We start from the raw sequence: 15260 nt of genomic DNA, 5'->3' as shown, positions 1-15260 counted from the left end.
GATAAATCCTGGAACTCAGGCCTGTGCAGATAGGAGAATTTCGTGGGTTTTGAGTTCTTCATCCAGAGCTTTTAAACACAGAGGAATCTGACTTTTCATAAAATACAAGCTGCAGAAATGTATCCTTTAACTTCCACACCAACCTCAGCAGCTGTTTGACCAGAGTCTGTTCAAGATAAGCCTCTTCTCTGAATATGAAATCTTTATTTTTCACTTTCAGTACTGAGTATTTTCAGCTATTGTCACTGTTAAAATTAAGTTTGTATCTACAGGAAAGCATGTAATAACATTTTGTATTTTCTGATGTTCAAAAATGTAAAGCTCTCTTCATATACAGTGAACAATTTTAACTATATTTTAAAATCTAGAACACAGTGTCTTGATGTCAAGAGTAATCTTGTATGTCTGCATGTCAATTTTCTTTCAATTATTTTTATTCATTATAATCTGCAAAGTCTTCTCATCTAACTGTTTTCAGTAGTTCTGTAAAAAAACAAAATCTTTTCCTCCCCAGGGGTAGGAAATAATAATCTGAGTTATGTTCAGAAAAAGGTACTGTGGATGAAACTATGAGGTGAAAAATGTATTATTGTTGGGTTCATTAAAAAAAATAATAATTATTATGGATTTGGGGGTTTGAAATAAGCTATAAATTGCTTGGAAAAAGGGGCCTGGAGTGAGCTATGTCACTGCAAATCCACTTGTATAACTTATCTGGACAAGTGTTTCTAGTACAGACAAAACTAGAAGATGAAGTACATAAAAATGAAACTCTTTTTCACAGATCCCAAACTAGATAGGTACTATGCAGGCTAAGTCTTCATTCTTTTGAAGAAGACTGAAAATAAAATAAAAAATGAAAAAATGCATGTGACATATCTACAGAAAACTTTTTTTTCTCTCCTCTGAACTACTCTGAAACAAGCTCTCCTGTTTTTCCTTCCTATGGAGCTCACCAGCATCTCAAGAAATGTCTGTTCATTGTACAATTTGAAAAATCCATGAATTATTCTAATCATTGTAGTTGATTAAACAGGTAGGGGTCCTTTTTGATTCTGCATTTACCACTTTTTCCTCCTTCCTGATAGTTCTGCACAGCTGGAGATTTTCAGCCCCATTGTAGCCTCCTCATTTTAGCAAAGATCTTTTGGCATGCTAATTAATCTCCTTTCTAATGTTTACTCTCCCTGACCACAAGCCATTGTCTGATTTTACATCTTATTTTGACGAGACAGGGTTCTTAAAATTCTTATACGTCTCTCTTAACAATGGCTCTAGCCTATACATAACGTAACAAGCAAAACAATGATTTGATGGCAAATAAAATTCTAATATTAAGGCATTTTCATTTTTCAACATTCTAAATGATTCTTTCTACTTTTTTTCTGCAAAACTGAGTTTAGTTTTTTCTGTTTTCCCAAAACACTAATTAAAATGACATTGTTTAATCAAATTGATTAAACCAATTTTTGATCAAATTTATGAAATTGAGAAATATTCTACTTTGTATCAGTTCATATTTTAAGTCTTTTTTGAAATCCCTCTTATTGAGAAAATAATGTTTTTCCTATGAAACATTTGATGCATGCTACTCAAAGCACCAGATACAGTACAATGTTTGGATATTGTTTGTTGGATACAGCCATTTATCAAGGCCTATCTTCTGAATATAACACATATTATGACACATCTAATGTAGACATCGACATATTACCAAGACTGTTACAGAGCATTTCACCAAATCCAGAGCATTTTAATCATGTTTTAAAATGTTCATATAAAGTTTCATTTATGAAAAAAAAAAAAAAAAAGTTAACTTTTTTTTTGCTTAATAAAAGAAACCGGGACTATACATATAATTTAGAGTAAAAATTGGTAGCTACAAAAATAGTTACTAATTTGGCCTAGCTTTGTGCTTTTGAAAGACAGAAATCTTTCCAAATTCAGAAAGTATAAAGATTTAAGGGAAAGATTTAAAGTCTTGAGAAAGTAAAAGCTTAGCTGATCAAACATAATCACCTTTTCTTTTGCCAGAAACTGGGCAAAGGCTTTCCCCAACAAGTATCATGTATCTTGTAGTGATGATGGGTTGACCTGGAATACTTTATTGAGTAACTGTAGGCTGACGAATTAAACTATGGAATTAGATAGCCACAGTGATGCAATTTTCAGTCTGGTTGAACCCACCATCCACTTAAAACAAAGCTTTACCTTGATGTAAAGTGGTTGGACCTCGATTTAAATTGTAATGATTGAACTTGATAATCTTAAAGGTCTTTTCCAACATAAATGATTCTATGATTCTAAATCTGGAGGACTACATGTATTCAAGAGAGTTTTGCTCTGTAATTTACTGGGATTTAGGGAGTATCAATAAGAAGATTTATTGACACAACCATAATTAAAAAACAAATGAAGACGTTTAGTTATTGTGTTAGATTTAGGAGCAAGTGTAAACATTAAAGGAATCTGTATGGCAAGGGGAGAAGATGAATCTTACTTACTTTACAGTCAGATCACAAACTACATCTATTCTTTGGCTCTGTTTCTATACCTGCAGAAGATATTACATAATTACATGGTTTTACTTTACTGGCATATTTTTCCTCTTCAAAACCACATCTTCAATTGGAGCCAAGTCCATTTCTAATCAAACACCTAATTTAATGAAAGTACACATTTGAGCCTATTACATTAATTTGTTTCGGGCCTGTAGGCGTTATTACACATGCTGTATGTCTTACCTTGTTACCAAATCATTTAGAGACAATAAGGGGCAATTATGTGCAATTCCTTTACAAATAGCCTTGATATGCAGTCTAAGTCTTTGAAACTATTATTTTTTTTTATAAGCGTGTGCTGTAATCATTTAACTTACTGTGTAATTTAAAATTAAATAAAGTGCATCATAAATCTTGCAAAGAATAAGGCAGGATTTTCGGGATATAACTCAGAAGAGGTTCTGCACATTTGTGCCTGATTTTGAAATATGAAACTATGAAGTTTGGTGTGGGACACCTTTCAATGGCACATTGCCTGCTTAGAGAAATGTCATTTATTAAGATTACCTTTTTTGTCTTTGTCACTCACTGCCTTTCAGAATCACTCTCTTCCAATTCATTGCCTTTTCTGTGATTTCCAGAATACAAATATCCAGTTTCTCTTTTACTCATTTTTTTCAATCTTTTTATTCTCCTCCTCTCACTTTCTTCAGTTGACTGCTTTGTCTGCATTGTTAACTTAATAAATAATCATATATTTGGTCTATTTCAAAGGTGGAAAATTGATGTGAAACAAGAAGGACACAACACAAACAACACTGCTGTAGACTACAGCCCCCCTTCCAGATTACTGGCGTTGATGAAGCTATTCGGAAGACTGGTACAAATTTGTAAATTATTGCAATGTCCAGCCAAATCTCTCTATACTGAGCTGTTAATTTGTTCATTTTGAATGGTCAGCAGTGTTTCACGATTGGCATCTTGTCTTAATCAGGATATGTAGGAAGTACATATTTTGCTTTACGATCATTCTTGTTACTATTTTAATCTTTTTGGCACCTTTGATACATGAAAAATCAGAAGAAGGATGGTTGAAAGGAGGAAAAAGATGGATGGATGGATGGATGGATGGATGGATGGATGGATGAAAGGAAGGAAACCTAAAGAATTAAGAAAAGGGAGACCTAGTTGCAGAACATGGTACTCCAGTTAACAGGTAATCCTGTTAAATGGTAAAGAAAAAAAAATCTGCAAAATCATTTTTCCCCCTATTGGATGATGCTTCTACTTATACAGTGTGGATTTTCACATAGCAAGATAAAAATTAACCACTTTATTTAACCAAATTGAAAGATTCCATTTTGTCAAAAAGTAACTGAACGGTAAATTTGTGTGTTTGTCATAATTAATTAGCTGCAATGTGTAGTTGCTGTATTTCAAAGACTAAATTCCTCATATTCCCAATCTCTGTGGGCCAGATGTATGTCTAAACCTCAAAGGAGACCATGATGGATTGTAGAAGCTGTAGTTCAGCCACAGAGCCTGCTCAGAGACCTGGAAATTTCTTACCAGCTGGCTTCTTAGGTAGACCATAGGCGAGGAAAGGAACCCAAAGTGTTTAGACAATAAAGAATTAATTTAGTCAAATTACTTCTACTGCTATCTTAGACTCAAATTCTGAATATTCAGATTAAATTAAATTCAAATTTACATTTCATTTCAGTGCTATCAAAGCATGCACACACATACACAATATTTAAAAAGTTTTGATTCTACAGAAAGATTTAGGACAACGATTTTCCTTGTAGATTTGACATGAAAGAAGATGTGAAAGGCATGAAATTTTTTACACATGAGGAGGAGTCTGGAAAACAATTTACAAACCTGCTGGAAACTTGCATGCCCTTTACATAATGATGATTTTCCTTTAGGATGATCTGGCTCAAAGGGCACAAGATACTGCCAGGAGAATTGCCATTAATCCAGTCTCAAATCTAAATTTCTCTAAGATGGCAATTTTCCCACATGCTAAGCAAACCATGTTTTCCTAATGTAGATCCATGCATTTTTGAGAATCCAACCCCCAAAATATCAACACCTTTGAAGGAGGGATTACATTCATTAAATTATACAAATTACATTCATTAAATTATACAAATCCAGCCAAATTCTAAGAAATCAGTGTCCCAGTTTTTCCGAAATACTACATAGCATCTAGGCTTGTGTTTATCAGAGCTCTATCGAAGTACCATCTGTTCCTAATAACAGGGTCTCTCAGTTTTCAGAATTACATAATAGGAACAGTTTTAGTCACGGGATAGAAGACATCCTTTTAATCAAGGAAGAGGAACAGCCCCATTCTTTGTCACTCCCCATCATTTTACATTGCTGACCACCTACAGTGCTAGTTCACATCAGAGTCATGATGCTGAGATGACTCAATCCTTTCTTTCTGTGAGAGACTCACAATAAGCAATTGCATTGTCATCTGAAGTGCTCCTGGTAGAGGGAGGGAATCATGCACCAAGAGAAGCTTGAAAACCAGCAGTGAGAGAATGACATAGAACTTTCTAATTTTTGACATCAAACTTGTAACTATCTTAGTAGCATGAGAATAAGTTCAATGGTTTTTGAATATATATTAGTTCTCAGACTAAAATGGAAGCTATGCTGATAAGAAATATTTTGATGGACAGAGCAAAGACATTTTTAGACAGTGCCATAGAACTTCTGCATATGAAATTTTCATCTTGACATCTGCTGTCCAGAAATTGTTCTGACAATGGTACATAGAATCAGAATGACAGAAGCAAATTATAACTGCCACGTAAAACACTAAATGAATAGACTACATTGATCATTACATACCAGGTCACGTTAAGTATGCCAGAAGTCTGCCCTAATCACTAAAGACTTAGAATTATGTTTGAATCTGATTATCCCTGATCCTAGGCCATGTACACAGAGGGTATAAAGAGACAGGCAGTTACAGAGCATGCAATTAATGCTTTTCTCTTAACAACAAACTTGGTATTTAAAATATAACTGTCCTTTCTATAACTTGTTCACTGCACTTTTCCCAGCCTGAAAAAGAATATGTGTATGTTGACTAATGTGACCGTTGTTCTAACCCTATATTGCATTTTGGGCTGAGTTTTGCTAAGAGGTTATTGCAAACTAAACTGAAGAAACTTAAGTACTGAAATCAACTAGTGCTGACTTGTAATATTGTTTCATGTTTTATAGTGACACTACTTTCTTTTTTTTTTCCTTCTTCATTCTTGAGACCAGCACTATTTAATATCTTTATCAATGACAGAGACAACAGGATTGAGTGCACCACTCAGCAAGTCTGCAGATGACACCAAGCTGAGTGGTGCAGTCAATACAACAGAACGAGGGGATGCCATCCAAAGGGATCTGGACAAGCTGGAGAAGCATGCTCATGTGAACCGCATAAGGTTCAAGTTCAAGTGCAAGGTGCTGCACCTGAGTTTGGGCAATCCCAGACACGAGCACTAACTGGGAGAGGAACTCATTGAGAGCAGCTCTGCAGAGAAGGACTTGGGGGTTCTGGTGGATGAAAGGCTCAACATGAGCCAGCAGGGTGTGCTTGCAGCCCAGAAGGCCAACTGCATCATGGGCTGCATCAACTGAGGAGTGGCCAGCAGGTCAAGGGAGGGAATTGTCCCCCTCTGTTCTGCCCTTGTGAGACCCCACCTGGAGTGCTGCATCCAGGTCTGAGGCCCCCAGCACAAGAAATTTGTGGACCTGTTAGAGCAACTCCAGAGGAGAGCCACGAAGATGATGAGAGTGCTGGAGCACCTCTCCTATGAAGGAAGGCTGAGCTCCAGATGTCCAGCCTAGAGAAGAGAAGGCTCCAAGGTGACCTCATTGCAGCTTGTCAATACTTAAAGGGGTCCTATAAAAAAGATGGAGAGCAACTTTTTGCTTGGGCAGACAATGACAGAACCAGGGAGAAAAGTTTTAAACTAAAGGAGGGGAGATTTAGGTTAGATGTTAGGAGGACATTCTTCACTGAGAGGGTGGTGAGGCACTGGAAGAGGTTGCCCAGAGAAGCTGTGGTTGCCCCATCCCTGGAAGTGTTCAAGGCCAGGCTGGACGGGCCCTTGGTCAACCTGATCTAGTGGGAGGTGTCCCTGCCCATGGCAGGGAGGTTGGAACTAGACAACCTTTAAAGATCCTTCCAACCCAAGCCATTCCATGATTTATTCCTTTCCCTGATCCTACGCTGATTGACCCACTTACCAATTGTCCTACGCACTGTGTGTTTTTTGTTTGTTTGTTTTGTATTGTCCTACATACAGTGCCAAGGTACTTGTAGGGAATCAAAATACTCTTCTGGGTTAAAGGTCTGAAGAGTTCTAGTTAGCAATGATCACACACTGAATATTTGGAAAGCTTTCATATTTTGTTCTTTTAAGTCAAAGAATATTAAATTATAAATTTCTTCAAAAGTATATGGATAACGAATAAGGGAAGGATTAACTAATGTTAAGTTAATGATTACAAACTAACAATGAAGATTAAGAACATGACAGTCTTGTGCAAGCATTGTTGAGTTCTAAGCAGGAATAAGATATTTAATAATATTCTTCATAAACAGACAAGAAATCAAGGAGAATACATTAAAAGTACTAGTTCCTCAAGAAACACTCTTCTTTTTTTAAAAAGAAACCAACATTTCTAAATTCCATTTTAAATTGAAGTTAGTCAGATTCATAAATTTGAGGAATGTGACACAAGGGCAATTACCAACATATTTTTACCTTTTAGCATTTACTCTGAGAAACAGAAAACTTTTAGCAGACCCACGTTCATATTCCTGTCACTGAGAAATGTACTGTCTGGTCCTTTTTGGTGATGTATTTAGGAGAGGAGTGCCCCCTAGTGATTACTGAAAATCACATTTTCTTATTTTTTTTAAACATCAGTCAAGATGTAGTAACTCATCTTGCATCTCTTAAACACAATTCCTATACTTGCGTCGTCTTAGCAATAATTTTTCCATTCCTTTTCTACTTAAACTATTAATAGTAAAAGTGGATATCACTTGACAACGGGTGTGTTTCTCTGTTTCTTACAGTGTAACTGGATCATAAAAACTCTTGATCCTGGAAACTCTGCAGACACTAGAACTTACATCCTTAGAGTTATAGTGAGCTTTTCTGGCACTTCAATGTGACTGCTCACATGTTTTAGGACTGCTGTTCTCTGAGAAGCATCCAGAAGAGTGTCAGTAAGAGCCATGCACCCTTTTGATTCTACAAGCGACTAGCATTTTAATGTCAGTAGAAGTTTTTTGTGCCTGTCTTTAGAATCATTTTTATTTCCTCTTAGCATCTCATTTCCCTCCTACAGTACTGCAGTAAGAAGGCAAGTAGTGCTATCACACTGCACTAACACTGTGCTAGATATGCAAGTCCCAGAGCCTTCCTTGCAAACACATGCTTCCTTAGAAGACAACAGAGCTGGAATTCAAGTGAGCCACATGAGCCACTCATCATCTTCTCAGGGCACCTGAAAAACATCTGCAATTGTTCTATCGATACTGAGGAAATCAGACAATTTCTCACTCTGTAAGCCTAAATTAATAGATCTATGTGTTTGTGCCTAGTAAACCAGATTATCTGTCAAAGGAAAGGTCTTCTCTTGTTAATGAAGAGCATATGTGGCCCATATAATCAGACATTGCTACTGCTGTTTTTAGGAAATTTCACGCAGAATGGCTGAACACTTATTATTTTCCTAGAGGTAACAGTTTGTGAAAAAAAAAAAGGCAAAAAAAAATTCATTGTTCATCATAAACTCACTTTCAGGAAAACAAAAGGAAAATTCATGCATGGGTCATAATTCTGAAATAGCAAAGGAGACAAGACCAAAATAAATAGTTCCTGGAGAAAACAGCCCAGCCCAAAGTTGTAATGAGAAGTGCAAGGGGATTGTACGTCCTTTTCAGACAGCAAACAAATGCTACTAAAAGACCCACAAAACCTCCACATGTGTGGAACTGTTTATACTTCCTAGGCAGCTCAGTGTATTTCTAAGCACCAAAGCCATCCACCCAGCCAAGACAGCAGTCATATTATGATCTCTGCCACTTTGAAACCAGCACCAAAGGTCAGATATAGTAAAAGATGAAGCAGAAAGCTTCTACTCAACATTTTTAGGGTACAAAATTTAGTTCCTTTTTTTTTTTGATAAGTTTTGAATGTTATTGTTGGTGTGTTCAGTTTGTGTTAAAGTGCTCTAACACAGTTCTAACAAAATGCTGCATCACAGTCCTAATTTAAAATGGGCCTTTGCGGATCCTTTAAAACCAGTGTTTGAGCCAACTACAGCAAACAATTGCAATAATCCACTGTTGACCGCACTAGCGCTGCACCACAATTTACAATGGACAAATGGCACTCTAAGGCATTATTTTAAGTCTTTGTCAGCCAAGCACACTGGACTTCTGTAACTTGTCTAGCTGTGGAAGAGACAGCTTGCTTTCAACTTTTTTTCCCCCTATTTCATATTTATTCTTTTCACCTAATGCTTTCAATTTCTTTTTTATCATTATTATTTTTAAACAGTGCCATACTCCAGGATTGGAGCATTATTTTCCACTAAACCAATAATAATATCATAGAACTCTTCCAGTGATTCACTGGTACTCCCAAAGGTATTTTGTTTACACACCCACAACACATCAAGGAATTTCATGTTGAGGCTCTGTTGTCTCTTTTCTCTGCATTGTTTAGAATACCTTCTCTGTAAGCTTCAGTATCATCAGTGTACATAACTGACTGCCATCCCTGTTGTAAACCACTTTTGCACTGACATACATCAGCAGGGAGGTGGATGTTTCCCTTGTACTTTCAAGGATGCCCTCATATTTTTGTGTTTCCATAGCAGTTGCCAAGGTGCAGAACTAGTTGGCAAGTGGACAAGACATCCTAACACTATTGTGTGTTTTCATTACCTTCATGTTTCTCGTTTTCAAATTAGCATAGTAGTAGCTATAATTCTATAGAAATTATGCCTACTGTTTCTAAAACAGTGATGGGAACACTATTGACTGTACAGGATCAACCTTTGAGAAAAGAAAAAGAGTATAGAGCAATGTTGTAGGACCACTGGACTAGGGGGAAAATGCCCAAATTACATGGGATAAGATCATGACAAGAAAAGGAACAATGGCTTCTGGAGTATGAGAACACTGATTACTCTATGTGAAGCGCTTCTACTCTACAAGTTAGGTCAAAGTATGGCACACACAGGAGTATCCACCCACCTGTTGACAGTTTCTCTCAAAAAGGACATTTTTAATAAGAAATGAAATCAAGTATAACGTTTAGATCAGCACATGCTGTTGTTACCTGTCTACTGGCAGAAGCCCCCAGTTTAGACACAGCTGCAAAAAGAGGATTTTTATAACCAGGGAGATATTTTCATATTCCTTGTTTGGTGTGTCCTGACTGAAGTACACAGACTTTGACACAAATAGCAAGCCTGTATGTACTATGTTCTGTCATTCTGCATGTTTGGTTTGGTTTAAAACAGCTATAGATTTTTCAACACAAGAAACCAATAGTATAACAGATTTTGCTTAAATGTGAAATAGCAGTCTAAAGCAATTTCTCTTCCACCTCATACTAGCATTTTATTCTGTCCTTCAAGCTGCCAGAAGAATATGAGACTTTTAAAAGTGTATTTTAATGGCAGAAAGAATCCTGTTATCTATCAGTTTCCTTGTCCATCAGTTTCCTTACATAAGAAAAAGTAGTACCGCTTACACCTATTTGGTAAGCTTATTATGAGCGCACACCTTTCCCAAGGGCCATTGGACACGAGTACAGTGAAAAAGTGTCCTTTCCCTCCTCCACCCTCTTTTTGCCTCAACTACAGCATGCTTCACAGAATCTATAAGATTGTAATAAAACATTCAAATTGTCCCTCAAGAAACTACTCTTTCTTCAAAGCATTCACAAAATGCAAAACATTTACTACAAGTGTACAATTTATCTTTTGCTACAAAGTATTCCAAATTTCATCTTTGCAGTTATATATATTTTCAAGAAGCTTCACTAGATTGTTCATAATATGATTCTGCAAACACAATACTAAAGTATATATTTTCAAACTTACACATTTTTCTTTCTTGCCAGTAAAAAACAAAAGAAAAACAAACAAACAAAAAAAAACAACCGGGAGTTCAACTGGGCAGTGCTAAATTTAGATTTTGTGTATTCTGGATGCAGTATTACACACACAAGTAACAGGCCCCATCCCCACAGAACACAGTACAGCTATTGGAAACAGAGTCTGTAATAGACAGAGTTCATTCTGTAGAAAAACACTTGTAATGCAAGGAGATTGAGTGCACCTTTGTTTCTCCACTGAGGCACAGCAAAGTATTGGCCTTTTGTTGAACTTCTTTCTGGAGGTATTGGTCTCAAACAGCTTTTGGATAGCAAAAAATAATACATTGGCAGCACTAAGCTGCTTTTCCATCTCCCAGACCAGCTGCGCTCTACATATTCTTCTCTGTTCCCCTAATTCCTTCAGCATCCCACCAAAAGGAGTCATTGTGGATTGAACTTTGTGAACAGCCCTTGCAAATGAACACCAACAAAACTATGCAGGGCTTAGTCATCTGTGAGCAATAATATCTTATCTCAAACAGCTTTGTTGAAGCAAATTAGGTGAATTAAGAACTTTTGCAAAAACATCATTAAAATATTCTTGTGCCAAGGTACCAGACCTTCAAGTTCTCCCATTAATCAAGACTTACAGTCTAATAGATCTTTCCAAATTTGACCTAACAGAGCTGAAAAACAGCATATCTCCAGAAGTGCTCATCCACAGCAAAAAGGTTTAGCCTTCTTTCCATTAGCCTTCCTATAAGATCAATTTCAGCAGCTGCAGACTTGCCATTCAGTAGTTTCATGCCTGGGCAGTTAGACAGTTCATAAGGCATGCCACATCAAGATCAAAAAAGAGAGAAAAAAGATACCTTGCAAAGCAGTAACAACGTAAAGAAAGGCCACCATATTTTATTTTGAATGTTTACTTACTTCATCTTTCATCACTTTCTCTCTTTGATATAGGATTGCTTATGTTTTCCTTCCTCTGAGAAATTCTCTTTTTAAGATGAAGATATTCCACTCTTACCACCCAATTCAGGTGGAGTGATCTTTACTTTCATGGGCAGCCCCATGCATGTCATTACTTGAGATAACTGAGTTATATGTAAGGCAAGGACAACGTAAGTTAACTTCTTTAACGAGCAGTGGGCAGAGAGAGAAGAAAGGAAGCCTAAAAGTTGTCAACCGAAATAAGACATCTGATTCCTTCTAACATAACTGAGGGAGAAAAAAAAAAAAAAAAAGTACTTACTCAAATGGTGAGAAAGATTTAAAAAGCATTACTCTCTACAATGACTACTATTTAAATTTTATGACAATTTTCATTATCTGTGTTTTCCTTTTTCTGTACAGTGTTTAGAGATGGCTTAAGGCATTAATAAACACGGCTAGCCAGTTTGATTTTCTAGTTTGGTTAAATTTTCTCCTTCAATTTCACTATTTCATTTCAAAACATTGTGTGTTTTCATCTGTATTAATAGTATGTGAACTAGTCTGATAGTCAAGGTATGGATTTAGATGTTTCAGATTTGTAACTCACTATGAGGTCAATAATGTACATATAAAATGTGCATATTAGTGTTAAACAGGTGCTCAGCTTTTGCAACTAATAAGAATACTGCTAAAATCTATGCTGCATGTGTTTCCCTTTCAAAATAGACTTCAAAAAAACAGTTTTCAGTGTAAAGTTGGTGGGATTTTACTACACACAATCTTTTTCACTTTTTTCATGATAACATTCCTCAATCTTTTGTTGTATTTTTTTAATCTAACATTTGCATATCTGTTTTAAAGAGAATTTTATCACATCAGATAGAACCCAGTTAGAACCAAAAAGTCTAACTTCCAAGTGAGGCCTAGGGATATACTTTTTTATTCAGACCCTGGTAAGCACAACACATTGTAAAAGCCAGGAGAGGTAATTACATTGCTTTGCCATTCATCTGACCTGTAGTATGATTAAAGTTAAATTAAAATTAAATGATTTCATGAACATTGCTTGGTCAGTTACAGTCTTCAAGGCTTTTTGTTGTTCCACTTCTGGTGGGCTGTTTATACAAGTAGTTACTAGTACAGCAGCTAGAAAACTTGGAGTTCATTTCCATGGTTACAACCACCTTTTCACTGGAAATATCAGTTAGTTTGAAAAGTCACATATCTATTTTCTCTTCCACCAATTTTCCATATACGTGTAATTAATATGGAGGTATGAAAGCATTTAACGTTGTTTTATTAGGATTAATATAGGGTGATTTTACAGTGATACATAATTAATATAAAATAATATTTTGAAAGACAATCAATTTGTAGGCAAGAGTAGGAGTAATTCAGGTCTAAATCCTATTACTAAGGCTATTTAATTTCTGACTAAGATAATTATTGCTAAAGGATGCATTCATGGCAATAGTCTTCTGTGATTATTTCTTTTGGAAAGACTAGGTCATTACCCTATTCTAGCACTGGAAAAATGAATCAAATCTTTCATTAATTAGTGGGCATATATTGATAGACAATTCATACAGAAACCTTCAGAATTATATATTTTGTTTGCTCTTTTCTTTAGTACAGTGAACCTAACATTTCAAATAAAAAGATCCCTTATAAACAGTTCTATAGACTATCTTCATCTCCAAATATGTATTGAAACTGGTGTAAGGCTTCTTGTTCTAATAGAACAGGATCTAATTGAATAGCTTATCGTCTTTTTTTTTTAATTATTATTATTTATTTTTTTATGCCATGTTTTCCTATTAGCCACGGTATTTCACTCGTGTGTATTTTTCTTTAAAGTTTTATACAGGCAGGGGTTGCCAATGGGCAACACAGCATCCCTTCCTGAATAGGTAGCCCAAGTGAAATTAAGTTATGAGTTTCAGTACTCTATTCACTACGTACACACCAGTACTCCCTTTAAAATTATTAATCTTCTTTGTCACTTTAGAGTTTATTTATTCAGGACAAAACATAATTTGTTTAGGTCACTCTTTAAATTACATTCAATACATTTATTTTGTATTGTATTTATGTCTTGCAATATTTCAGTAATCCTGCAATAGGTTCAAGTTGTCAAGTAACTTCCAACACTTAATATACTTTGTAAATGCTACAATTTTTAAAAGTACTCTTGTGAAAATCCAAGCAGTTTTGATTTTCAATGTCTGTTAGACTTGTTTTTGTAAGAATATGTTCATGTTAACAAATCTTAATTCTTCTTTAAAAAATGTAGAAAACTATTATTGGTCTCTAAATTACAATTTATTCCATTGACTTCAATCATCATTAGATATGACCTTGCATTCCTATAAAAGATTTATAAAGCTAAGGTCAATTCCAAGCAAACTAGAATGTTTATTTAACATTATTTCACCTGTACTTTTTAACAAGGCATGTCTTTTGACAGTCTGTGTATAGCCCAGCCATATGTACACATAATGAAAGGAAATCATGAAAGATGTAGGATGCCAAAATATGAATTATTCTAGGATTATATGTCAACTCAGAAGAGATCATGAAGGAGCAAGGCAGGACATAAATTTTAACTCTGGATTATTATAGTCATTATAGTGACAAAAAAAATAGAATGACAAAAAAAAAAAAAACAAACAACTAGCCACTGCCACCACCAAAAGACCAACTGAAAGGACTCCAAGCAATCACAAGAACTGCTACAAGAAAGTGAATACTTTGTTGGTCTTTAAAAAATCGCTTGTTAGCAAAAGTAAGTCTATAAGATACTAGTGCAAGAGAGTCACCAAAATAAGTGAGAATTATTCAGAATTCTAAAAGAAATAAACGAAAGCTTAATGAATAACTTTTTCTTCTACCATAGGCTGCTTGAAAAAGTTTCCTATGTGTCAAGCATTTCAAGTACCTCATGGAACATTCAAAATACTCACATCAAAGGATGCAGCTTTCCTAACAACAAAGCCAAAACTGAAAAAGAGGCAAAAAACATCGTTGTGTAAAATAACCCTTAAGATGAAAAATGGTACAGATGCATGAAGAAATAGGACTATCTTGGAGAAATATATTTCAGAATATTCTGAAGGCTGGAGCACCTATCCTATGAAGAGAGGCTGAGGGAATTGGGATTATTCAGCCTGGAGAAGGGAAGGCTCAGGGGAAACCTTAGAGCAGCCTTCCAGTACCTAAAGGTGGCCTACAGGAAAGCTGGGGAGGGACTCTTGGTCAGGGTGTGTAATGACAGGACAAGGACTAATGGCTTTAAATTAAAAGAGGGTAGGTTTAGATGAGATATTTGGAAGAAATTTTTTTCTCTGAGGTTGGTGAGGCACTGGCACAGGTTGCCCTGAGAAGCTGTGGATGCCCCATCTCTGGAGGTGTTCAAGGCCAGGCTGGATGGGGCTTTGGGCAGCCTGGTCTGGTGGGTGGCATCCCTGTCCATGGCAGGGGTTGGAACTGGGTGGTCTTTAAGATCTCTTCCAACCCAAACAGTTCTATGATTCTGAGAAAGAATATAAGAACTTCAGCATATTGTCTCACACAGAGTATATGCTCTCAAACTTTCCCCAAATTGTGCAGGATTTAAGTCAGATTTTCATTCATACTGCTAATTAACTGCTTTGTTTGATAGTTATCCAGGTCA

At 35.9% G+C, this 15260-nt stretch overlaps 1 protein-coding gene across 3 annotated transcripts in view; it reads right to left on the bottom strand.

Annotated features, from left to right (window-relative positions):
* The window catches only part of SPOCK3 (SPARC (osteonectin), cwcv and kazal like domains proteoglycan 3), a 319690-nt gene that overhangs the window by 206556 nt on the left and 97874 nt on the right, over positions 1-15260 (bottom strand). The window contains exon 2 of one of the 3 annotated variants that reach the window (XM_083835645.1): positions 2505-2554. The exons of the other annotated variants lie outside the window; for them this stretch is intronic. The gene's annotated coding sequence lies outside the window, so the exon portion shown is untranslated. The remainder of the gene's footprint in view (positions 1-2504; positions 2555-15260) is intronic. 3 annotated transcript variants of the gene reach the window in all.

This window comes from Anser anser (assembly GCF_964211835.1).
Source record: "Anser anser genome assembly, chromosome: 4".
Lineage (NCBI taxonomy): Eukaryota > Metazoa > Chordata > Aves > Anseriformes > Anatidae > Anser > Anser anser.
Note: the sequence above shows the minus strand (reverse complement) of the source record. Positions and strands in the feature narration are given on the sequence as shown.